Genomic DNA, 25798 nt, shown 5'->3' with positions numbered 1-25798 from the left:
TTCTATGGTAGATGAGATAGTGATGATCTTGGCATGGAAGAATCTTCCGTAGTTCTATTCTCATGGACTGATCGCTGTCTAGTTGTTAGACTGAATGGGTCTCAAAACCTCTGCAGAAGTGAACCACTAAGGATGGTCTAGCCCAGGAGACTGATGGTTCTGGTTGCATTTCTGACAGATCTTGGACATGTTTGTGTCACCTCAGCAGGTTGACACAAAGCCCTGGGCTTTCAAAGCCCTGGTTGACTTCCGGAGTGGATAGACTCCAAGTGAATGAATACAATCAATTCTGAGCATCCCCTTTCTTGAGGTGATATCAACTCAGCCCACTGGAGAGATGGAAACTGTGGACTTCAACCCACAAGTCTTCTCTCTGTCTTCTCTCTATTTCTCTGCACTGCTGAAATGGAGTCCCACGTAGGCTATCACATGATGCAAGGCAACTTCCAGTGGTTGCCTGTGGGACTCTGTGTGGCAGCGCTGGGAAACGGGGGGGGGGGGGGGGGGACGGACGGACGGACTGTGCCCAGGAGTTGAATGCTACCCAACTCCAACCAAGAGAAGACAAAGAGAAGTAGGAAAGAGCAGGAAAAGGACATGAATGGTGGGGGTGGTGGGGTATAGATGAAGATTATGGTGATATTTGCATAAAATGCAAATTCATTGCCCAGTGAGGTTGAAATATAGTGAACTTACACTTATCACTTTTCTCCATGATAATATATTTTTTTAAAAAAATTGCTGAAACTATGTAGGGCTTGTGGGGGACAATTTTAGGGAAACTGGAAGTAACTTCCATTCACTTATAGGTTAGGAAAACGATCCTTCTTTCAGGCCATTAATTTCTGTTTGGAAACACCTAGAAATTACTGTCCTGGCTTTTATGACATCTTCTGCTTCAGTGCAGTAACATTTTCCCAAAGTTATGCAGTATTCATAATTCTAGTTAACTGTGAGTGCATCAAAAGTTATTAATATTAACAGCTCCTCCCACCCCACAGAGAACTAAGAGGGGAGAGGGGCAAATTAAAAAACATAATAAAATATGACAAACTTATTTCAAGATTTTCTCTCTTTGCCAGCCTTAAACTGAGCAGTATATTCAAATCTCTCTTTCTCTAATTGCCACTAAAACTAAGAAGTCCCTGTATAGGTACACAGTCGTTATTAAAATATGGATAAATGTGAGTACAAAGTTCTCTTCATTCTTTTATTATAACGTATATCAGATACTACAAAGTACAAATCAATAAATATAGGGCACATCTACACTGACCACTGTGCAGGTGATTTTACAGTCTGTACAGGAACCAGCTTGAGAACAGGATGGTAGCTATATAAACCACTGAACGTGGATCTAAATCACTCTCAAAAACCATAGTATCTATGGCTTAACAGCCACTGTAAAATGTGGATTTTTTAAAACTTTCACAACAAGATTGGCTAATGTACACCAGGACAGCCCACATAGCTGCCAGTGGTGACCCTTCCCCCACCCACAGCTAGCCACATTGTATACCAGACAGAGCTGGCCCTAGGTGGTAATAATAATAATAATAATAATAATAATAATAATAATAATAATAATAATAATAACTTTATTCTTATACCCTGCCCCATCTCCCCGAAGGGACTCGGGGAGGTTTACATGGGGCTATGCCCGGACGCAACAGCACAAAATCAAAACAAAAACAATGAACAAATCAGCCAACAGTAAAACATCAACATGGATAAAACAGTCATAAAAGGTCAATATACAAAATAATGTTAAAATCATGAGTTGGATCAAAAGATCTGGGCCAAGGTGCAGAAAAAATGTCAAGTCATCAGGGAGGGGTAATTACACAGCAGGTGTAGTAATTAAAGTGCTAAGTGTAATCCTGAGAAAGCATACCTGAGGGTCTATTGCTTAGTAGGCAAAGCAAAGGCCTTCTGGAAGAGTCAGGTTTTCAAGCTCTTCTGAAAAGAAAGGAGGGTGGGGGCCTGCCTAATCTCCCTGGGGAGCGAGTTCCAAAGCCGGGGGGGGGGGGGCACTGGAGTTGTTAAAGCTGCTTTACATACATGGGAATGCTAGCTAATATATCCCAGCTCTCTACTGTAGTGATGTAGAAGACATGGCACCATGATGCCAGATGGCTGGAGGAAGGTATCACAGCCTCAGATCTATTCCAGAAGCTTCTGCATGTGCATTTCAGCAGATAAACTGTCAAATCATATCCCCCCTCCCATTTCCCACTTTTATCTTACTGCAGATTATGGCGGGATTCATTGAACTGGGATTACCCTAGGTGGTGAGAAGTATAGCTGGATGCCACTGCATGGAGAACAGTTCTTCAACAGGAAGCATCCTGCTTCAGGGAACTACAGTCCTCACAGAATGCTTCATTGATGTGGAAGTCAGCTGGAGTGGGGAAAACCCAAGCATGTGGATGATCCAAAACTCTGGCATCTATGAGATCATAGAGGCAGGTCTCTTTGTGCCAGGAAACCCCACCATCACTGTGAGGGGCATGCAGATCAGGCCACTGCTGCTGCCAGACAGTCCCTACCACTCAGGAGTTGGCCAATGAAGCCCTTACCAAGGGCAGCAAAATGGGGGAATGGAAGGGGACAGTCATCCCACATCGCCAAGCTGCATGAGTCTGGAAAGTGTAGGTTATCTGTCAAGAGAATTACTGCCAGTTCCTGAATGCAGAGAAAAATCTGAATCCTGGGAAAGCCCTGTTATGTGGCTTTGCCCCCAGGTTAATCTGGATCAGCTCTACAGAATATTTATCCTCCACAGGTCTGATCCATTTGCACACCAACCTAAGTGATCAGTGTAAATTTGACCTTGTTTATATAATTAATTAATTATTAATTATTACAGACATTTATATCCCACCCTTCTCAACCCCGAGGGAGGACTCAAGGTGGCATACAACCAAATACAGTGTTCCCTCACTACTTCGCGGTTCGCTTTTTGCGGATTTGCTATTTCACGGTTTTTCAATAAACTGTAAAAGAATATTATAAATCATAAAAAACTACAATTTACAGCCTAAGGGAGGGAGGGAGGAGAAACCAAAGGGAGAGAAAAGGAGCCCAAGAAGCAATGGGAGGAGAAGGAGGCGATTTATCAACTCACAATTGGTTGATAAAGACTTAAAATAGTGTATAACCACTAAAATAATGTATAAATATATATTGTCCCTACTTCGCAGATTTTCACTTATTGCGGATGGTCCTGGAACCTAACCCCTGCGATAAGTCAGGGAACACTGTATAAAGCAGAGTATGTAAAAACAATTACAATTAAAACAATAACATTAAACATCTATATATTATACATTCAGAGGTACATTCTGAGTCATAATCCAGGTCTGTCAGTTCTTCATCATAAGTTCATTACAGTTAATGCTGCATCTATCGTTCAAAAGCCTGGTCCTATAACCAAGTTTTAAGTTTTTTTCCCGAAAAGACAAGACAAATGTCTATTTTCCATCTAGCTTACAAAAATATAGGTCCCAACAGCATTTGAAACAGTTTCTCTGAAACTTTCATCCTCCTGGAATGTCAATATCCTTCCACAAGGCTTTTGCTGTGCAGAAATTTTAACATTAGAATTGGATACAGTTTGAAATATATGGAGGGTAGTAATTTAGGACAACTCACACCTGTTGCTATGATCTCGCAAGATACAAACTTAAGCCAAGTCTGAGGTTTTTAGAAGGCCATTCTTTGCACCATTTTCAACGTCTTAAAGGAATCCAGTATGACATAACATTGGGTGCCTACACAAGTCACCAATATGAGCTAGCGCAATAGAACGTATGGCAGTTTCTGCCAATCTGCTCCTTGACATTCATAGATTAGAAGTTAACAACAGGGTGAAAACCAGTCATTTTCCACAGTTAATGCTATTTAATTTTAAACTGCCCCCATGCCCTTTTCATAATCTAAAATGAATTCATGTGGGAGAATGTGGGCACTTTCATTCTTCACACATTTACGAGTACTACTTTTAAATCACTTCATCAAGACATTTTAGGCTCCAAACTGGGTACCTTACATGCTTAACAGACTATTACTCAAACTCTCAGACCCAAACTGGTCTATAATAAACAATTCAATCCTAATAGAGTAGTAACCAATAGATGGTTTGATACAAATTGTAGAGGAACCCAAAATGCCTTAATGGATTACTCTTGGAAGGCACTCAGAAATAAGAATATTACTTCTCCTGACATTTTAGCTTTTAAGAGGTTTCCTTACAAGGTAGTTTTAAAGCAGACACATATATCAGAGCACAATAGAAACAATTAGCCCTAGCTGTGATGGAAATGAATGAAAAGCAGTTTTGGGATATAATTTCTACCGTCATGCACTCAGTCAGACTGATAATTGTTGCACACATTTCATCACATCAGTGGTATATTCATTTTAGCAGGCTTTATGGAGCAATATCTTCAGGTAGTCTCCTTTCGACTGTTTCAAAAACAGCTTGTCTGCCCAGTTGGCCCCGTGTCAGTATTAGATATAAAGAAGATAAAGGAGAAATATTCAATGTTGGGCCGCAATATTAGCCAAAGTGTTTATTTAGGTCAACATTGCAGAAATAATACAAGTGAATTGGAAACTAAGGTCCCTTCTACACTGCTATATAATCCAGATTGTCAAAGCAGATAATCTGGATTTTATTTGACAATGTAGAAGGGTCCAAAGTATAGTTCTTTATAATCATAAGGGTGATAAGCAGGACCCCAGTAATTATCAGCTTATTTGTGTTTTGGAAATTGACTCTAAATTATATGGTAAATATTTGTTAAATAAATTGGAGGATTGGGAATCTACTAACCATATTACTCACTCTGAACAGTCAGTCTTTAGACTTTTAAGCCAACAAGGAATTGCTCTTTATATCAAACATTTATTCATTGTCTTTGTTGGCATAACCAATAGACTAATGGATAACTACCTATTGTTTCTAATCAAGAAACTCTATCTAATACAATTATTAGTATAAGAATTGAGGTTTCTGGTTCATTAATTTATCCTACACCCACATATAAATGAGTACAACAAGGATGTCTGATGGCACTGTCACCCTTTAATTTATATCTGAATAACATAATCCCACCATTGACTGGTCCAGAATTTTTCTTGCCCTCAGTTGAGTCAAATAAGGTGTCTGGTCTTTTAAAATGATGATGATATAGTTTTAATGTCACAGATATAGGTTTTAAAAGTCTGCTCTATAAGCTCAATGTGTTTTAGTCCAAAGATAAATTGAACAGTAAAAAGGTAAAGGTAAAGGTTTCCCCTGACATTAAGTCCAGTCGTGTCCGACTCTGGGGTTGGTGCTCATCTCCATTTCTAAGCTGAAGAGCTGGCGTTGTATAGACACTTCCAAGGTCATGTGGCCAGCATGACTGCATGGAGCGCCGTTACCTTCCCGCCGGAGCGGTACCTATTGATCTACTCACATTTGCATGTTTTCAAACTGCTAGGCTGACAGAAGCTGGAGCTAACAGCAGGCTCCCACTCCGCTCCCCTGATTCAAACCTGCAAGTTCAGCAGCTCAGCGCTTTAACGCACTGCGCCACAGTAAGCATACCAAAATAAAGGAGGTGTTATTTGGAAAAAGATGTTTTCATTTTCAGTGAGGGTTCAATGATCATCAGTCATCAATGCTAGAAATGTAAGTACCTTGGTATTTATATTGGAGAAAACATTTACTTGAAGCCACACATAGAAGCTACTAGAGCAGTGGCCTTGAGATCTATTGGAACAATCCTTAAATTTTACGACTTTGAAGGAGGTTATCTGGTTGTTCCAGCCCTGAAAACGTTCCAGCCCTGATGTTCCAGGCCAAAATCATTTCCTCTATCTATCTATCTATCTATCTATCTATCTATCTATCTATCTATCTATCTATATAAATGTAATGTTCGTTTTACTATGGAGTAAACAACAAAACCACTGAACCAAATCACACCAAATTTGACCACAAAAGACATAGTCATACAAATATGTCTTTCAATTTAAAAAACCTAGAAAAATAGTCCAAATTACAGAGGACGAGAAAGAGCCGTTCTCCCCCTAACTGCCAGTTAGAAAGGTGGGCTCTGCTGCGTTTAGCTCCCCCTCCCCCGCTGCCTTTAGGTCCCGCCCCCTTCGTATCCTAGCAACTCCCTCAGCTAAAATGGCACCCAGGGCACAGGCAATGTGCACTTAGGCCTGATCCACACTGCCTATAAAATACAGATTATCTGATTTGAACTGGATTATATGGCAGTGTAGACTCAAGGTCCTTCCACACAGTTATATTACCCATTTATAATCTTATATTATCTGCTTTGAACTGGATTATCTTGAGTCCACACTGCCAGATAATTCACTTCAGTGTGGATTTTATACAGCTGTGTAGAAGGGGCCTCAAATAATCCACTTCTAAGCAGATAATATAAAATTATAAATATGAAATAATTACTGTGGTATAATAATACAGAACAATATAATCTCTAAAATCAGAACAATAAATAAAGAGCAACATTCTGAAAGCAGAGAAATTGGGAATTCCAGAAAGGAAATAATCAGGGCCAACTAACACTTCCCAACAGGGGATTCCCCCAGGCAGGAAGCAGCTAGGCTTTGAAGCTGCAAGGCCATTAAATGCTAATCAAGGTGCCTAATTGCAGCATTCATACCTACCACGCCAAGATTATTAATTGCTATAAAAACTGGCCAACCATGGATTCCGCAAGGCAGTGTGGATCAGGCCTTTTGTTGTTTACTCCATAGTAAAATGAACATTACATTTTTATATATATAGATTGTTTCTTTTGAATTCAAGTGCCTATGTGTTAATAATCTACTACTCGTACTACTACTACACAAGAGGTGTACTCTATCTTTTTCCCTAAAGAGAATAGTTTCTGGTTAAAACAAGGGTTAAAGCTGACCACCTCTACTTTCCTACAAAAAAAAAAAGGAAATGTGGACCACATTACTCCCACAAACAAATCCTAAAATATTTGTGATCTTTGCTGTGGCGCAGGCAGGAGAGCAAACCAGCTGCAATTAACTGCAATGAATCACTCTGACCAGGAGGTCATGAGTTCGAGCCCCACTCGGAGCCTATGTTTGTTTGTCTTTGTTCTATGTTAAAAGGCATTGAATGTTTGCCTATATGTGTAATGTGATCTGCCCTGAGTCCCCTTCGGGGTGGGAAGGGTGGAATATAAATGCTGTAAATAAATAAATAAATAAATTTGCTATTACTTGATCTTATACTGCAAGGAAAAATGATCTACCCCAGTCACTGCTATTATGGGCTTTTGCAGTTTATGTCGAACAACTGCTTTATTTTCGGAGAAGAGAGGAATTATGGTTATTCACTTTCCAGTTTTGACTGCTTACAGAAGGTGGGCGTGGTGATAACATTTAGCACAGATTTCATTACTTTCCTGAGCTATCTCTTTGAAAAGACATTTGGATGAACAGAAAACATTTACAGGTACAAACAGGTACAATAGACATCAGGAAGGAAACTACATCCAACGGTGAACACCCACCTGCAGTTTGCACCATGCTTACTTGGAACTGTGTGATTATTTTGCTGAGGGTTTTCATAGGGTCCTTCCAGACAGCCTCCTAGCCCAGGACAAAGAAGTGGGATCTTAAGGAAAGGCCAGACACAGCGCTCTCGGTCTCAGTAAGTGATCCCCCAGTGTCCTGAAAGGTTCGCTTATAGTGGATTTTTCAAAATGGATGTGGGACATCCACGGGAAGCCTTCTTTTAATTTTTTTATTGGTTCTCCAAGATGTGCTGGACTTCATAAGCACTGGTGCAGATATAAGAATGTGCACACAAGCAGATTTTTTTTCATTATCTCTCCTCACCTTCCTTCTGCTTTTATGTTTGCCCTCTTCTACCTCATTTCTCTTTAGGATCACTTGCCTGCCATGCTGGTACCCACTGTGTAATTTAAAGCTCTTTTTAATTTCATTTATATGAGAACAAAGGAATGGTTGGAGAGTGTTCTCATGGGAATTGTTGTCCTCTCATGCTTCCATTTAGCCATCTGTGTGTCCATGGCTCCATTTGTTTACCTCTCTCATCAGTTGTTTAGGGATTATAAAATGAGGGTAAAAGCAGTCCACACCAGCCTATCGCAACCAAGTCTTGTGGGGGGGGGGGGGGGGGTTGACTGCAGAGATATACAGTCCTCTGTAGCAGCACATTTTTCGCCTGATCGCAAATTTAAAGAGGACCTTTATTCAGCCGATGCCACTATCTAGCCCGCGTTTTCCATGAGCATCATCTAGTCATCTCCCTTTTCATCCACGTTTCTTCTGGATTTGAAAACCTATGCAGAAGGGGCATTCATTCTAGTTTTCTCTATGGTGGTACTACAGTAGAGTCTCACTTATCCAACGTTCTGGATTATCCAACACATTTTTGTAGTCAATGTTTTCAATACATCGTGATATTCTGGTGCTAAATTCGTAATTACAGTAATTACTACTTAGCATTACTGCATATTGAACTACTTTTTCTGTCAAATTTGTTGTCCAACATGATGTTTTGGGGCTTAATTTGTAAAATCATAACCTAATTTGATGTTTAATAGGCTTTTCCTTAATCCCTCCTTATTATCCAACATATTTGCTTATCCAGCGTTCTGCAGTCCCGTTTATGTTGGATAAGTGAGACTCTACTGTATGTGTTTTGATCCTGTTCTATTACTTCCCCTGTGCATGTTATGTTTATGTCAGACTCGCCAACCACTGTTTGTTCATGCCAGTAAGTTTGGCTGAACTACATTTTACCTTGGCAGCTTCCTAATGTAACATGTGTCTTGAAGTTAATTGTAGTCTCTTTAAAGCTTCTTTGAAGTGTTTGGAGGATATCTTTTAGCTGTTTCAGCTTTTAATTTCATAATTAGTTTTTTAAATAATGGTTGCCATCTCTTTAATTGTACTACCATTTTGTTAACCATCCCTCTAATTTCTTGATTGTGAATCACTAACCATTTCCAGCTGGCTTTTCATATAAAAACTTACATTAGTAGGAAAGAAGTGATCTGGGAATCTTTTGTTCGTCTCACCACCAATGATGGAAAATACATGATACATTAAAGATGAGAAGCCTACGAAGAAGAAAAGGTGGCACCGAGAAACATTTACCTGCATCAAAAATTGATTTGGTTTAGATCTGGGACAGAAATGTGAAAGATTAAATGTGGAATGATGAAAAACTGTTCTGTTTATAGATGACAAGAGCCAAAGAAGAGATACAGACTTTGAATGTTCGGGTGGCAGGCTGCATGTTGTTACTAGAGAGTTAGGGTGCTTCCACACTGCGGATAAGTCTGCTTCGACTTGGGTTTAAAAAACCCAGGTCAGGGTCAATTGTAGTCCACATACCAGCCGCAAAAACCCATGCTTTTGTGACTGGGTATCCAGATGTTCTCCCAGTATCTTCCAAAAGAACACCCAGACACCATAACCCCCTTCCCAGACCCCTTTAAAAAGCATCAAAAAATTGAAATTACTTATCCGGGCCAGCATTTCCTTTCTGCCGGCCCTCTCCTGGCACTTAGGAATAACGCACCAGGAGAGCGGGGCAGGAGAAATTTTCCTCCTCCTCTCCCCCCTTCTCCTGGCATGTAACTCCTAAGCACTAAGAGAGTGCCGGCAGAAGGAAAATGCTGGCTGGGTAAGTTATTTTACTTTTTTATGCTTTTAAAAGGGGTTTGGGAGGGTTTTGTTATCCTCACGGTTTTCTGGGCTAATTTAGCCCAGAAAATCATGGGACAGCTGTCTGGACTGCAGTCCAGACAGCAGAAGTAGTGGGTTTACCCCATGTCTTCCTGGAAGGTGCGGAATAAACCGAATATCAAATTAATTCACCACAAACCAGGGTTTTCCTGGTTTGTGGAGAATTAATTCGTGGTTTCCAGAAACGTTGTCTAGACAGCCCCCTTTTTGATGTGAGAAGTTCCACATTAAAGGGGCTGTCTGGATGGGCCCTTAGATAATGAGGTTCCTATCTTTTCATATTATAGTGGCATCCTAAAGTTCACTGGTTGCAATTAGTTTCTTGGGTTTTAATGTAGTTTTTCACTTTTATGGATCAGTGGGCATCTGGAATTTCACCTCAAATGAACAGATCAGATGGAAAACCCAGTCTGCAGGGAACTTAGAGTGTCAAAGGAGGAGGAGAGAGACTAATTGTGTGGGAGAGAGACTACCAGCAGCAAGGAGCATCTGCTGAAATTCCTTATTTCTTACAACTATTATTCATATAGACATAGTGACTATCCTAAGCAATTCAGACCTGTTTGGACGGTGCACAACAACAGAGAGAATCTCAAGGATGGGGTGGTGAGAATCATGAAGAGGATGAGAAGGAGGAGGAAGAGCATGGTAGTTTGTTGCTTTGGTGTACCTTTTTAAAAAACAAAGCATAATCAAGTACTCAATTTCTTCTTAATCTTTAGTTAGGATTGCTACCAAAATAAAACAGCTTGCATGACCAATTGCTATTAAGTCATATCTGACTCAACAGCAATCCTAAGGCAAACCCTTTGCTGGGTATCTCTTTGTTTAAGATTTGCCTTTGTCTTCCCATGAGATGAAAGGAGTGTGATGTGCAGGGCAAGAAGTTCTAGATCTTTGCCCTTCCTGGCTGATCAAACAGGCCAGAGGGGGACTGGCAAAGTGGGTGAAGATGGTGGTTAATGCTGTCTTGGAACAAGACAAAGTTCCAACTTGCCTAAAGGAGGTAGTTGTGAGACCTATATTTAAAAAGCCATCACTAAACCCCTCTATAATGGACAACTATCGGCCAGTGTTCAACCTTCCATTTCTGAGCAAGGTTCTGGAGCATGTGGTAGCCTCCCAACTCCAAGGATTTCTAGGTGAAATGGATTATCTGGATTCAGTTCAATCTGGTTTCAGGCCTGGCTATGGAACAGAAACAGCTTTGTTCACCTTGGTGGATGACCTACGAAGAGAGCTAGACAGGAGGAATGTGTCCCTTTTGGTTCTCCAGAAACTCTCAGCAGGTTTCGATACCATTCGATACCATCACTATCCTTCTCGATCATCTCGCTGGGATGGAATTGGGAAGCACTTTGCACAACTAAAACTTATACACCAACACAAATTCCTTGAGAAGCCAGATCTAGCCACTGTGGTACATGCCTTAGTTACATCCTATCTGGATTATTGTAATGTCACGTGCTCTACATGAGGTTGCCTCTGAAGAGTGCTTGGTAACTTCAGCTGGTCCAAAAAGCTGCAGCCAGGTTGTTCACTGGGGTTGGCTACAAGGTCCGAAAAAACCCTCCTGTTGCAGCAGCTCTACTGGCTGCCAGTCTGTTACCAGGCACAATTCAAAGTGCTGGCTATGACCTTTAAAGCCCTAGACAGTTCAGGTGCAGACTATTTGGCTGACCATATCCAATTGTATGATACAATGAGATCTTCAGGAGAGGCCCTTTTCTCAGTCCCACCTCCATCTCAAGCTCGGTTGGTGGGAACAAGAGAAAGGGCCTTTTCAGTTGCTGTCGGTCGACTCTGGAACTCCCTACCCAGAGAAGACAGAATGTCTCCCTCCTTGCTGTCCTTCCAGCAGTCAGCAAAAAACTTTTTTATTTAGACAGGCTTTTAAAGATGAAGGTTTTTAAGATCAATTCAGGGGGCGCTGTGGTTTTTAACTTTGAATTTTTAACTTGGGAATTTTTAAATACTATTTATAATTAATCCTGTTTTAATGTTCGTATATTTGTATATTTTAAATTGCTATACTTTTATGTTAAGATAAAGCAGGGTATAAATAAATATAATAATAATAATCATCATCATCATCCAAAAATTCATCAGTCCTAAACACTTGGGAAGTGTTTGACTTGTGATTCTGTGATACGAAATTCAGCATATCTATCTTGTTTGCTATATCATACTATGTTGTTGTGTCAATAATAATAATAATAATAATAATAATAATAATAATAATAATAAGCCCAAAGCCACTCAGTGGGTTTCCATGGCTGAGCATGCATGACAATGGTTAAAAAAACTGATGGAAGTCTGTATGAAAAGCCAACCAACTGAGGCAAAATCTAGAAAAAGGTCTCCATCTCAGGAATGAGGGACTCCAAATACAGTCTTTCACATCAGTCTGAGTTGACAGTGTTTTGTTCAGGCATTATTCAGGTATTATTGCAAGGGTGAGAGAAAGCTTTTTGGCGGCATCTGAATTCACCCATTTTTTTTCTTCCACAGACTGAAGTACTGTAGGAGAAGGAATAGGAAGCTATAGCCTGTGAAGTGTTTAACTACTGGAAGAAACAACAAGAGGAAATAGAAGGGTTTTCTCTCTATAGTTAGATGGCTGCTCCTCGGCTGAGAATTGTCTCCAACACAGCAATCAGTTCTGAGATGTCAGCTTGAAAATCTTAACCTTAGTACAGAAACATAATCTCAAATACCACTGCTACCTTGACGCTTCTTGCTGGTGACAGAAGCAAATGAGAGGAATATGCCACACAGCAGCTTCTGACAACCTTGTCACAGCATCAAGTGAGCGCTAACAGGGACATGTGTGGGCCCTAAAAAAACAAATCATTGTCATATTTCAGGCAGATTGTTGTTCAACGTGAGGTCCTCAAGTCACTAGGAAAGGCTTCAGCAGTCAGAAGGCATACCTCTCATTGGTGAGAGCCACTCTATTCTAGGTATGTAGAAGTATGTATCAGGTATTTAGAAGTATGTGGTGTGTGTCAGTCTTAATAATGTTAATTATGATAGGGCATTAATGGGATAAAATAGATTAAGTAGTATGTGAAAAAAAATAATGCATACTTCTCAATGATTGATGGCAGATATTTAAAAATTTCCAAACATGGCTAAAAATTCAAAATTCAGTTTCCATCAGCCACACCTGCATTTTCCTCCTGTCCTTGTTTCATATCAAATTGCAAAACAGCTTTCTTTCTGTACAGATTTCCCCCCAAATCTGCATCTACTTGCACAGTACAGGCAATTTATTCACTTATTATTGACAAAAATGTGTGATCTTGTGGTTTCTCCTCCAATTACTCAAATATCCATTTTATCCATATACATTTTGAAATACATATATCATTTTGTATAACCTGTATTCCAAGTGAAGTCCCCTTTAAGGCCTAGACATGAGTGCTCAGGGTGATGTGCACAAGTGTCAGAAGGTTCAAAAATGTTTTCATTGTGACTGCCCTTCAGTGAAAATTCATTCCCCCTAGTTACAAACCCGTTTCTCCTGATCAACCTATACACCTTTGCACTCTTTCTTTCTTCTCTTTCTCCCCCTTTACTCTAGTTCTCATTTATTCTTTTCACTTCTCTCTCATTACTCTTTGCGAGGCACCAAGAGTGACTTTCACTTAGGGGTACAGAATTTTAGCTTCCCAAATCCAACAAGTCTTTCCAAACAATAAACAAATGAAATTTGCCTATTTATATTCTTAATTACTCAGATTCTTGGCATAGATGCAAGGTCAGTGTGTTTTCTTCACTCCTTTGCAACATTTTTCTTTACCGCCTATTAATATCTTTTCTCCTCATGAAACATTAAACCTTTAACACCTGCAGGAGATTAGATATAAAACAGCAATTGGTTTCTCAAGAATGGGAATTCCACAACATTTGGAATCATAACTATTTAAAATTATGCAACTGTACCTATACTAGGTGTCATTTCTGGAGTTTAGAAATTCCCAGAGAATAGGAGAAAAGACTGGAGAAAGGCAAATGTTGTATCCATCTTCAAAAAGCAGTAGGGAGGAGAATCCAAATAATTATCGCCTGGTCAGCCCAATATGAAAACCAGAAAATATTCTGGAGCAGATCATTAATCAGACAATCTGTAAGCACTTAGAAAGGAACTGCATGTTCACAAAATGTCAACATAGTTTCTCAGAGAGCGTCATGCCAAATGAATCTTATCTCTTTTTATAGAGTTACAAGCTTGGTAGATGAAGGGAATGCTTTGGATATAGCACATCTTGATTTCAGTGAGGTCTTTGAATATCATGTCCTCCGTAATATTCTCACAAAGAAGCTAGTAATGTGTGAACTAGAACATGCTATTATTAGGTGGATTGGGAATCAGTTGACTTGGCTAAACCCAAAGGGTTATCAATGGCTCCTCTTCATCCTAGAAAAAGATGGGATCCTGCAGGGTTCTGTCCTGGGCCCAATGCTATTCAGCACTTTTTTTTATATAAACTTAAATGACAAAATAGAAGGGATGTTTGTCACATTTCCAGATGATATCACACTGGGGAAGATATAATCCCGAGAACAGGATCATAATCCAAAATTATTTTAACAGATTAGAGTGCTGAGCCAAAACTAAGAAATTACTTTTAACAAGTAGAAATGTACAGTACTACAATTAGGCAATAAAAATGCAGAGATGTAGGATGGGTGGCACCTGGTTTGAAAACTGTACACATGAAAGTGATCTAGGCGTCTTAGTGACCAAAAGCTGAACATGGGACAACAGTGTGATGCACTATACTATATGCTTCCTGGGAGTGTAATGGAGACTCCTTCTCTGGGGTTTTTTAAGAAGAAGCTGGATGGTCATCTGTTGGATATGCTTTTCTTGTATTTCGGACCTTATCACATATTTTGCCAATAAGGTTTGGCGAAACAACAGACGTGGTGATGCTTCTCCCATCACATGGAGGAACTGGGGCAGAAGCCTTCCTATGTTGACAAGGAAGCATCCTGGGATGCTTCCATGCCAATTGAAGTGGGGCCTCCTCTGGAAGTTGAGGGACATCATGTGATGAGTTGTATGCCCATCTGTCCCTCAACTGGCTGATAAGTGTCTTTGGCTGCTTAAATTTGTATGTGTGATAAGGTCCTTAATGTATGGCAGGAGGTTGGACAATGGCCATTGTGATCTCTTTCAGCTCTATGATTCTATGATTTGTCAGCCTCATGTTTATAAATGTACTTCTCTTTCACAATTTTCTAAAATAAATACTTTTTTCCATCTATGACTGCAAAGAATCGGAGAACTGAGAATATGGGATGGAGTGCATATGATATATTCATGGACCAGGCAGATACATCAATGTAAACTAATCACATTTCCAAGAACATAATGTCTTGTTATTGACATCTATAAAATATACATGATGCATGAGTAGGTAAAGAAGTGAGATCTTTTGTCATTATACAAAATATGGAGAATGTTAATTTTTACAACTTCATTAAGATTAAATATAATACCTTCCAACAAACATTTATAACTTAGATTTCTTGGTGTTATTTTCTCAGAGGATATAATTACGGCTTTCAGTAAAGTAGGAGTGAATGTAGCACCCAAGCTGTTGGTCTGTACATAGACATCGTAAGGGGCACAGTTGAAAAAATATTGCCACAGTGTGTTTGCAAGTGAGTGATAAGTAGATCGCAAGATGGGAAATGGGAAAAATTCATGATCTAGACTTATCAATGAATCAAAAATATAAATTCCACAGTCAATCTATTTTTGCATGAGAAGACTATTTACAATTTTGAGTTTAGGATTATTTTGTAAAGTTAGTTTAGCATAACTATATAGGTCTAACTGCAGTTGACAAAAATGCATGCCAAGCCAGACTACTAGCAGTACTTACCGGAGATCCTGTTTTGCTTTTATTCAGATGAACTAAATTTAAAACAATCCATTGAAATTAAGGTTTGAACTAAGTTGATTCCAAGATCATTGAATAATCTAATTGTTTTTATAACTCAAGAGATAAATCTTAATATATAAACAAATACCCTCTGAAATTGAAAGTTGCATTATTTTGAGTACAGTTTGGTAAAGATTACTACAGTAGTCTCACTTATCCAACATAAATGGGACAGCAGAATGTTGGATAAGCGAATATGTTGGATAATAAGGAGGCATTATGGAAAAGCCTATTAAACATCAAATTAGGTTATGATTTTACAAATTAAGCACCAAAACATCATGTTATACAACAAATCTGACAGGAAAAGTAGTTCAATATGCAGTAATACTATGTAGTAATTACTGTATTTACGAATTTAGCACCAAAATATCACGATGTATTGAAAACATTAACTACAAAAATGTGTTGGATAATCCAGAACGTTGGATAAGCAAGTGTTGGATAAGTGAGACTCTACTGTTTTTAAATTTTGTAAGTACTGCTTTCTCCCAATATGTTACCTGCAGAATATCTCACAAAAAGCAATATTTCTAAGCCTAGCAATTTCTGGGTATCTGAAGAATTGTAAACTGGAAAGCAAGTGAGATGGACTATTACTTCCACCAGATATAACCTCAGATTTCATCCAGTTAATAGTACACGCATTACTTAGAAAAACATCTAGGAAGAATCCCAAAAGTTTTGAATAATATCAACTCTGACAGAAAAGCTTTCACTTCAGAAATAAACAGGAAAAGGTGATTAGTATTTAACACTGACAGGAAAGCCAGTGAGGTAACATATTGGATAATAATCTAATACTCTTGACTTATGTGTTAGTGTAGTCGTATAGCTATAGAAATTAGAAAATAAGACAGGCAATAAATATTTTCTGGTGCAGTTATGTGGAATATAGTTTGCGATATGCAAATTACACCAGATACCTATCCTAATTCAGACATGTAATCCTTAATTGTAGCATGGACCAAGGAATTTATAAGAGTTCCTCTATTAACCACATTGGATGGGCCAATTTGCCTGTTGTACGTGGCTTCACCTCCTTTTATGGCAGGGAGCCCTTCACATGATGTAAAGGGACTTCTGGTCAGGCTCCATGCCGAAAAGGGAGGTGAAGCAGCACCCATCGCAACTGTGGCAAGATAGGAGCCTTCCCGTGTTGCCTTCCCTTCAATTGAGGGGAAACTGCGCAGCGACACTTCCCGCCATGTGATGAGAGAGAAGGTAAGGCAGGCATTGAAGGGTGTGAAGTGGCAGCTTCATCACACCCTCTCTGGGAGCCCATGGATTCAGCCTGATGCGGGGTGAATCCATGGGCCTTTATGATAAGGTCCAAAATTCAGATCAAGGATAGTATTAAAATCTCCACCAATTATTATATAGTCTGAAGAAACACTGACCACAGTACTAAAATATTTAATGATGATGATGACGACAACAACAACAACAACTTTATTCTTATACACCACCACCATCTCCCCAAAGGGACTCAGGGCAACTTACATATGGGACAAAATGTCCACAAGATATAAAAACATAATCAATTAAAACAAAAACACCATTAAAATAAGATCATAAAATACAATACACCAAATAAACAAAATTAAAACATAAAGTATAAAATTGCAGCATTGAAGCTCCATCAGACAACGTTCTCCAAAAAACAATGGCCAAAAGTTACTAAAGTGGGCATGATCAGGCTGTAAAAGGCCAACATGGGATAGTGCAAAAATATTTGTGAAAGATACAGGAGATGTTGAATTAACTGGAATTCAAGCAACCAGAACTCCCAAGTAACCAACAAAAATGCAAAGAAATAATACTTTAAAATTTTAAAAAGCTCTTTTTAGAATATAGAAAAACAGTAAAATGTGCTACATTAAATTAGGTTTGCCTTCATTTGTCTTAAGATAAAAGTAAAAGTTTCCCCCTGACATTAAGCCTAGTCGTGTCCAACTCTGGGGTTGGTGCTCATCTCCATTTCTAAGCCGAAGAGCCAGCATTGTCCATAGACACCCCCAAGGTCATGTGGCTGGCATGACTGCATGGAGCACCATTATCGTTTTTGTTTTTATGTCATATGGACATTTTGTCCCATATGTAAGCCATCCCAAGTTGTTGTTGTTGTTATCGTCGTCATCTTAATTAGCTCTTATTGTATTTCAATATGAACATGGGATATGATATTAGGCTGCACAGTAATTCTCAAGAAATCAGAAAGTACATTTATTTGGCATCTACCAATCTCGCTAGGTTAACTGAGAGCCTATTGCAGTAGGAAAATACAAATTTGGATTATATATTAACAAATTTAATTTTTAAAAATTTGTGCATTAAATTTTAATACATAATGCAAAAAGTTCATTGTCTGTAACACTAACTACAATAATTTGAATAATTGAAATTGAAAAAATTTTGTGAAATTTTTGTATATATTTTGCTTTTGTAAAGTCTCCAATCTTAACAAAACTGGTCCTAATTTGACATCAAAAGATTATATCCTGCAAAAGCAAAACAAAAAAGTAACACCCATTTTGATTTTTTTAAAAAAAACACTTGGCAAGAAACTGCTTTATGTTATTAGGGATCTTCAAACCTCTAATATTCCATGTAATTAAATTTATAGACACTATAAATTATATAAATGATATAAAAGAAAAAGAAAAAAAACAGAGCTTACCAAAATATATATTTGATCGAAAAATTACACTGGAAAAAAATGATTAAAAAGAGGAGGGGAGAGAGAAAGAGGAGTGAAAACATAAAAGAAAAAGCTAAGGTAATGGCATACCCATCACATCTCATATTCATCAATCCAAACTCTAGTCAAATCTATCCAAGCAAAAGCCATCGTTTTACTAAAGGCCATAATAAATCAAAGTAGTATGGGTCTGAACACATTAAGATTTCCACATATGCAGGAGCCCACAGACAAATAAGAGATGAATAACAAAATAATTACTAGAATAGCTGTATGAAGTAATAAATAAAGTGATAAAGTGATAAAAATGAACATGAGTAAAGCATTCAAGACAGTTTTCCAGCACAATAATAACAATGGCAGTCTGTTCTATTCAAAAATAAATTGTAGTAAAGATTACCAGAAATGAGAGCAAAACAAAACTTCAACTATTCAGATCATATTTGACCATGAAGCAAAACAAAGCAGGCTGAAGAGTCAAGGTTGGGGGAGGGACTCAAACAATTGAAAACTTAAGGCTGGAAACTGAAAGCAAGATAATTTGTTTTCTTCTCAGATCTTAGCTTGTTAGTGAGATATAAGGCAGATATTGTTGCGCATAAGCAAATATCAGTCAGGTCCAAAACAATAGACACACAAACAAGAGGAAAAAGGAACAAAAAAATCTTTACTCTTGTCAGCAGAGTTGCAAAATCAAAAATGAAGTAAACTCAACAAACTTACACAGTTCTTCATAGCAAAGAGCATTGCTGGTCAGTCATTGCACATTCAGCATCACCATCACCAACTGTATTCTAAAAACTCATACAGTTATACCCCACCGGGTGTGGTCCAAGCTTGCTTGCTGACCTACATCAGCAGCTGTTCATAATAATTAACACCATAAGGGTTTTTTTAACTCACACCTGATCCTGTTACTACTTACTGTAACAGATATAACTCAAGAGTAAATGCTATTTTGAATATGTAGAAATCATTAGCACATCATAAGCAAAAGGTAGCAAGAGCATGAAATAGACTTTTTTTTAAAAATTGCAGAGTTTGAAAAGTTTCATGCTCTTCTTAAAGATTTCACAAACATTGAAATAGCATGATATCCTTGGCTCATCTTCTCTATCAGATCTCATAGTTGTCATCAAAATAATTCATTCTTAATTGAAGCCTTCAACTGTTGAAGTCTTCAGTTCTTGAATGGCTGAGAATGTAATTAATCTGCCAAATAAGGGGGAGAAGTTGGGAACTGAGAGCATTTTCCTATATCCGATTGATAACCTTCTGAGAGGTTTAGGATCTCTTGCAGTTTACAATGGATTTACATTACCATATAATCCAGATCATCAAAGCAGATAATCCAAATTATTTTCTTTGAAATGGATTATATGAGTCTATATGCCATATAATCCAGTTCAAAGCAGATAATCTGGATTTTATAAGGTAAGGTAGATGGGGCTATAGTTTTTGAAAAATCAACTCAGCTTTCTTGTTCACCCTTAAAATGCATAAACTGAATGTCCAAGGACTTTTACTGTAGTGCCTGTTTTCTCAACAGTGTTTTGCAATAATCATATACCAGTCCCACTACTTACATCATGAGCTTTAAATATTAAAAATGTGTTTTCCACTGTCCTAAATCAAATTATCAACAGATGCCTGAAAAGCTGCCATATACGTTTTTGTGGGTTTCATGTCTCCAGTTACTGTTTTAAGAGAAGAGTCTAGATCCCCTGCTTTTTGCTGTTGTTCTCGTAATTGTTCCTGGACCTCACCAGAAGAGAAAGTATTTGAGTATATCTGAGGCTAGATAACACTTTTCATTGACAACTCCTTTCAGTACCACTAGGAGCAGTTTCATAAGTGAAAAACAAAAAGCATTTGTTTGATTTCTATACTAAAATCTAAGAGCTGAAGGGATAATGAGGATTGAATGAAGCCAGAAGAAATAAGTAGAGAAAAATATAGTCTTATTAAAATGCCGTCTTGGTTTCCAGTCTTGCCCAAAGATCATTTGTTTTGCAGACACACACACAAAGTTTCTGATACTATCTGACTTGGGAAATAAGTGGAGGGACCCTGACCATGATCTCTGTTCCCAAGGGATTATGCAAACTGAGGGCACATGGAGGTAGCTTTCGTCAAGATATATTTGATGCATTTTATATACTTAAGAGGTGATACAGTATACAAGTGATACAAGTTACACACAAAATATCATTTTGATACATTTATTAAAGGGTTAAATTGAATAGAGCTATAGGGTACAGCTGCTGCTAGTTTGAAATCATGGAAAATGTTTTAAAAATAAAGGGAAAAAATCATATATCTTGTTGGAAATCTCTTCATTGTTCATAAATCTTTGGGGGGAAGTACTGTGAGTCGACAACAAGTTTTGCCTGATGGCAAGTGGGCTCCCTTAAACATTAGCCAATATGTTAAAATATTAATGACTTTTAGTAGCTTGAAAATATAATAGAATTTCCACTATTATTACTGTATGCAACTAAAATTTACATTGTGTTACTATTTTAATAAAAATAATAAAATCATCTGCACAGTATGTTACTCAAATTCAATGTGAAAGGACATTTTCAAAGCTAAAGATCATACAGACAAGGCTAAGAAATTCATTGCCTAAGGAGGACTTAGAATCATACATTTTTCTATCCATTGAAAAGAAATTGGATGCAGAAGTAATTATTGAAAGATTTGTACAGTCATCTAATGAGCTGAAATGATTGCTCTTTTGGTCTTAATATAGTGAACTGCATGAAATATGGTTTGAAGTACTTGACAATATGTAAAATGTTCAGTACAAGCAAACTATTTAAAAATCTGTACAGGCAGTCCCCAAGTTACAACATTTGACTTACAAATGACTCAATAGTTAAGAACGGGGGTGAAACAACAGGAAGTGAGAGAAATCTACCACTCAGAAGGGAAATTTACTCTTGAAAGAGTTGACATGGGTAAAAGGTGTATCCACTGAAGCTTTCTCGGCAATCTTTGTTTCCACAACAAGCCATTTTTTTCTAAATTCAATTATCATAGGGACAGAAAGTGAAATGAAATCTTCTGAACAGGGACATAGACAGCAAACCACGGGGGTGCTAACCTTTCCCTATGCTATCCAAATATATGTATGACTATATACATATTTGGAGTTACACTTTAAAAAGTACCTGTTCCACGTTACATACAAATTCAACTTAAGAACAAACCTAAATAACCTATCCTGTTCGTAACTTGGGGACTGCCTATATTTACATTTAATGTCCGCTGTGTATACTGCGTTATATATGCAATATATGTACACTGTAATTTCTAAAACAATTACCATATATACTTGAGTATAAGCCGACCCGAATATAAGCCAGGGCACCTAATTTTAACACAAAAAACTGGGAAAACGTATTGACTCAAGTATAAGCCGAGGGTGGGAAATGCAGCAGCTACTGGTAAATTTCTAAATAAAAATATATACCAATAAAATTATATTGAGGCATCAGTAGATAAAATGTTTTTGAACATTTACCATATTTCAAAGAAAAACAGTAAACTAGCTCTGTGTAAGTGGAGAAGCAGGGTCAACAAAAACAATATGGTATCAACAATACCTTTATAATAATAATAACAATAATAAAACTTCATTTGTATCCTGCCTTATCTCCACATGGGGACTCAGACCAGCTTCCAATAGTAACAGGCAAATATTCAATGCCTAGATAAACAATGCAAAGGTAGATATAATCTACAAGTATATATACTACTTTCACATATACATTTTCCCCTGAAACATTTGTAAATCCTCTATATGTGTGTGTGTGTGTGTGTGCATTTCCCTCCTGCAATATTTGCAAGACCCATATATCTATGTTTATATCTATCTAGACATCTCTCTCTACGTGTGTGTGTGTGCACATTTCCCTTGCAATATTTGCAAGGCCTTTATATCTATATTCAATTCATATCTGGACACGTATGTATATGTGTGTGTGTGTGTGTGTGTGTGTGTGTGTGTGTATTTGTGTGTGCATTTTCTCCCTGTCCTATTTGCGAGCCCTATATATCTATATTAATATCTACCTATCTAGATATCTCTCTTTATATAGACAATTATATTTATATAGGATTTGCAGAGACTTGCAAACATGTGAGGGAAAATTCATCATTTATAAAAATAATGTATACATATAGATATAGATGTACAGATACATGGAAATCTCTAGATATCTATATGTGTATAGGATTTACAAAGACCTGCAAGCATATGAGGGGAAAATCATATATAAAATTAATGTGTATAGATAGATACAGATATATAGGTACATAGGGATTGCAAAGGCTTGCAAGGGGAAATGCCTATATATCTGTAGGAAGAGATTAACAAAGATTTCAGGAGAAAATACTTTTATAAGAGTAATGGATATATGTATTTTCTTCTTCCTGACTTGCAAGGCCTCTCTCCCCCTCCTTTCCCTTTTCAAAACATTCCCATGGTTAAGAGCGAGGGAGGTTGGAAAAGTAAACACGCTGATAAGGGAGGAAAATATATTATCTGTTGCAAGCAATGGCCCCATTATAAGCCGAGGGAGGCTTTTTCAGCTCAAAAAGAGGGCTGAAAAACTCAGCTTATCTTCGAGTATATACGGTATATTATTTGCTTACATTTTAATTGTACCTTTTTCTACTTGTTTTTCAAAAAAAATTAATTTCTTATAAAAATTAAATTGTAGATTTATAGTTGTGACTGTCTCCTGGAAACCAATAGTTTCCACCTAGTCTGTTTCTGTCCACAGAGTGTGGGAACAATATATGTTGTCACAAGAGGAGAAACGGACAAGTAATACTTTAGATTCTGATCGGGATGTCTTACTGTTCAGTATCATTCTGTCCACTTTAGTGGCCTGGACAGTTGTCATTGCTGTACTATAATAAGGCACTGTAGCTGCATGTACACTACAAACTTCAGTATTGTAATATCAATTTTAAATGATCATGAATCCTGGGGGCTGCAATTCTGTGAAAATACTGAATTCAGTAATAGACGCCCTATTCCTACCTCCATTTTTCTTAGGAATGGAAATTTGTTTATATCTATAGTGTAGAGTACATGTAAATCAACTGATGTTAGTCCTTTTGCTTGTCATAGTTTCCCCTTTGGACTCCTTCATTGTGTTGATGATGGATGGGAAGGTAATTACCCAGCAGGTTGAACACTGCCTTTAAATGCTCACAAGGTGGGGGAGGAGAACCCTGCTATTTATGGAGAGTACAGGATAATCACTATAACTACAAATTACAGTGCAAGCTTAGAGAAACCTCTTGGAGAGGCTATAGTGTACAGCTGAGATTTAAAAAGTGGAGGAACTTTAATGAGCACCTTAGATATTTAACTCAGCGTTTATAGAATGCTGGGTCTGGGCCCACTAGCATTGTCTAAACATTTAGTCCAGTATATCCCACAGTTAGAGTATAGAGTAAATAACACAAGAGTTTTGTATGGATCACTCTAAGGGAGTAAAATATTCAACCACATTTCAGCATTGTGATGTTTTTCAGTTCTATGACTCTATGGTTCTATAATGCTTTAAACTGGAAGCCAAATTCAGTGTAATTGTGTGTGTGTGTGCGTGCGTGTGCGCGTGCATATGTACATACACACACACGCACAAATATGTGTGTGTGTGTGTGATAGGAACAACTATAAGGACTTCACCTATTTCATTTATTTTTCAGCTGAAATATAGATCTTGAAAAAAAAAATTGCATTCAGTGCACTTATTACTTTGCCAGTATAGAATCACAGAATCAAGAGTTGTTAAGAGTGCATGCAGCAGTTAGTGAGCTTGATTTAATGAGCAAAACGCAATAATGGTTTGAAGAAAGAAACTAAGCTTTATTATAGGAACTCCAGTCTAAGACAGGATAGTAATTTGGGGTACTGATGTATTCTAGTTACATCTTGGAAGGTTCAGTGATAATACATGGGAAGAAGAAGAGGTGAAGAAAAATACCTAAAAGTTATATCATCGGGGTGTCTGGATAGGAAGACATAGGATGCATCAACACTGCAGAATGAATGAAATTTAACTCACTTTAACTGCCAAGGCTCAATGCTATGGAATCATGAAGTTGTAGTTTTACAAAACCTTCCCTGCCAAAGAGGGCCAGTGCCTCAGCAAAGTACAAATCCCAAGATTCCATAGCACCAAGCCATGGCAGTTAGTGGTGTCAAACTGCATTTATTCTACAGTGTAGATACACCCATAGAGGGAGGACACTTCAAGTCATTGAAACTATCTAACTCTATAACTAAGCTTGTGCAATTCAGCAGGAAGGCAACCCAGTTTTGTCATCCAAATTTTGTCGAGCACCCAGATCTGTTTTTCAGGACCTTCCTGAAAATCGGCTAATGGAAATATGTGTTTTCAGCTAGGAAGCCGGAAGATCTGGCCAACTGGAGGCAATGGGGAACTAACAAGGCTCCCCTTTCCATTCCTGGGATCCTTTTCTTTCCTGCTTTCAAGGGAGTATGGGTTTGAGCAACGGGGTTAAGGAAGCACCATTCCTGGGACTCTTTCCTTTCTTGCCTGGGTTGTCTTTACATTGAAAGTTGTTGTTCTACTTCAGAAACTTTGTTTTTGTGGCTGAAACTTTGTTAAATTGGTGGAGAGAAACTCAACAAATCATAATGTGCTATTTTTTATAGAACGATGTCGCTTGCGTAAAGACAAAGTTTAGACAGTGTAATAAAGTTTTGCCATGTTTTTATGACAGAACCAATTAGGAAATGACATTTATCAATCAGGAACAGAAATCATAGCATACCATCAAATCACTCCTGAGAGATGGCCATCAGCCTCTGAATAAGGAAATATGTTCCTGATTTGAAAGTGTTATTTCCTGTTTCATTGGGTTTTCTGGGGTTGAGAGTGTATGACTTGCCCAAGATCACCCAAGTGGGTATCCATGGCTGAGTGGGGAATCAAGCCACAATCGTAGTCCAACTCTCAAACCACTACACTACACCATGCTGTCTCAAAACAGCCCGGTGCTAGCCATGAGGGAAAACTCTCTTCCATTCCTGCCAAGCATCAGGCTTGGCTTCTATGAGGCTGTTAAGCCTGGTGCTAGCCAGGAGAGAAAACTCTCTTCCATTCCTGCCAAGCACCAGACTAGGTTTCTATGGGGCTGTTAAGCCCAGTGTTAGCCAGGAAAGAAAACTCTCTTCCCTCCCTGCCAAGCGTCCGGCTTGGAAGTTGCTGCCTCAGGGGATAACCGGAACTCTACTGTATTATAATAATTAGACTGTCTCTCAATGCCACTGATAGCTACTCTAGCCCAACGCATCCTGGGAAATGTAGTTCAGTACAGG

At 38.1% G+C, this 25798-nt stretch overlaps 1 long non-coding RNA gene across 2 annotated transcripts in view; it reads right to left on the bottom strand.

The window, feature by feature from the left end:
* LOC103278605 (uncharacterized) overlaps positions 1 to 19308 on the bottom strand; it is a 280461-nt gene extending 261153 nt beyond the window's left edge. The window contains exon 1 of one of the 2 annotated variants that reach the window (XR_010005242.1): positions 19150 to 19308. This is a non-coding gene — a long non-coding RNA (uncharacterized LOC103278605). Of the gene's footprint in view, positions 1 to 2283; positions 2571 to 19149 lie in introns of those variants that run through there. The other variant, XR_010005243.1, reaches the window with a different exon arrangement.
* Positions 19309 to 25798: the final 6490 nt, after the last annotated feature.

Source organism: Anolis carolinensis, chromosome 4 (assembly GCF_035594765.1).
Source record: "Anolis carolinensis isolate JA03-04 chromosome 4, rAnoCar3.1.pri, whole genome shotgun sequence".
Taxonomy (NCBI): domain Eukaryota; kingdom Metazoa; phylum Chordata; class Lepidosauria; order Squamata; family Dactyloidae; genus Anolis; species Anolis carolinensis.
The sequence above is the reverse complement of the archived record's forward strand: the minus strand, read 5'-3'. Positions and strand labels throughout refer to the sequence as shown.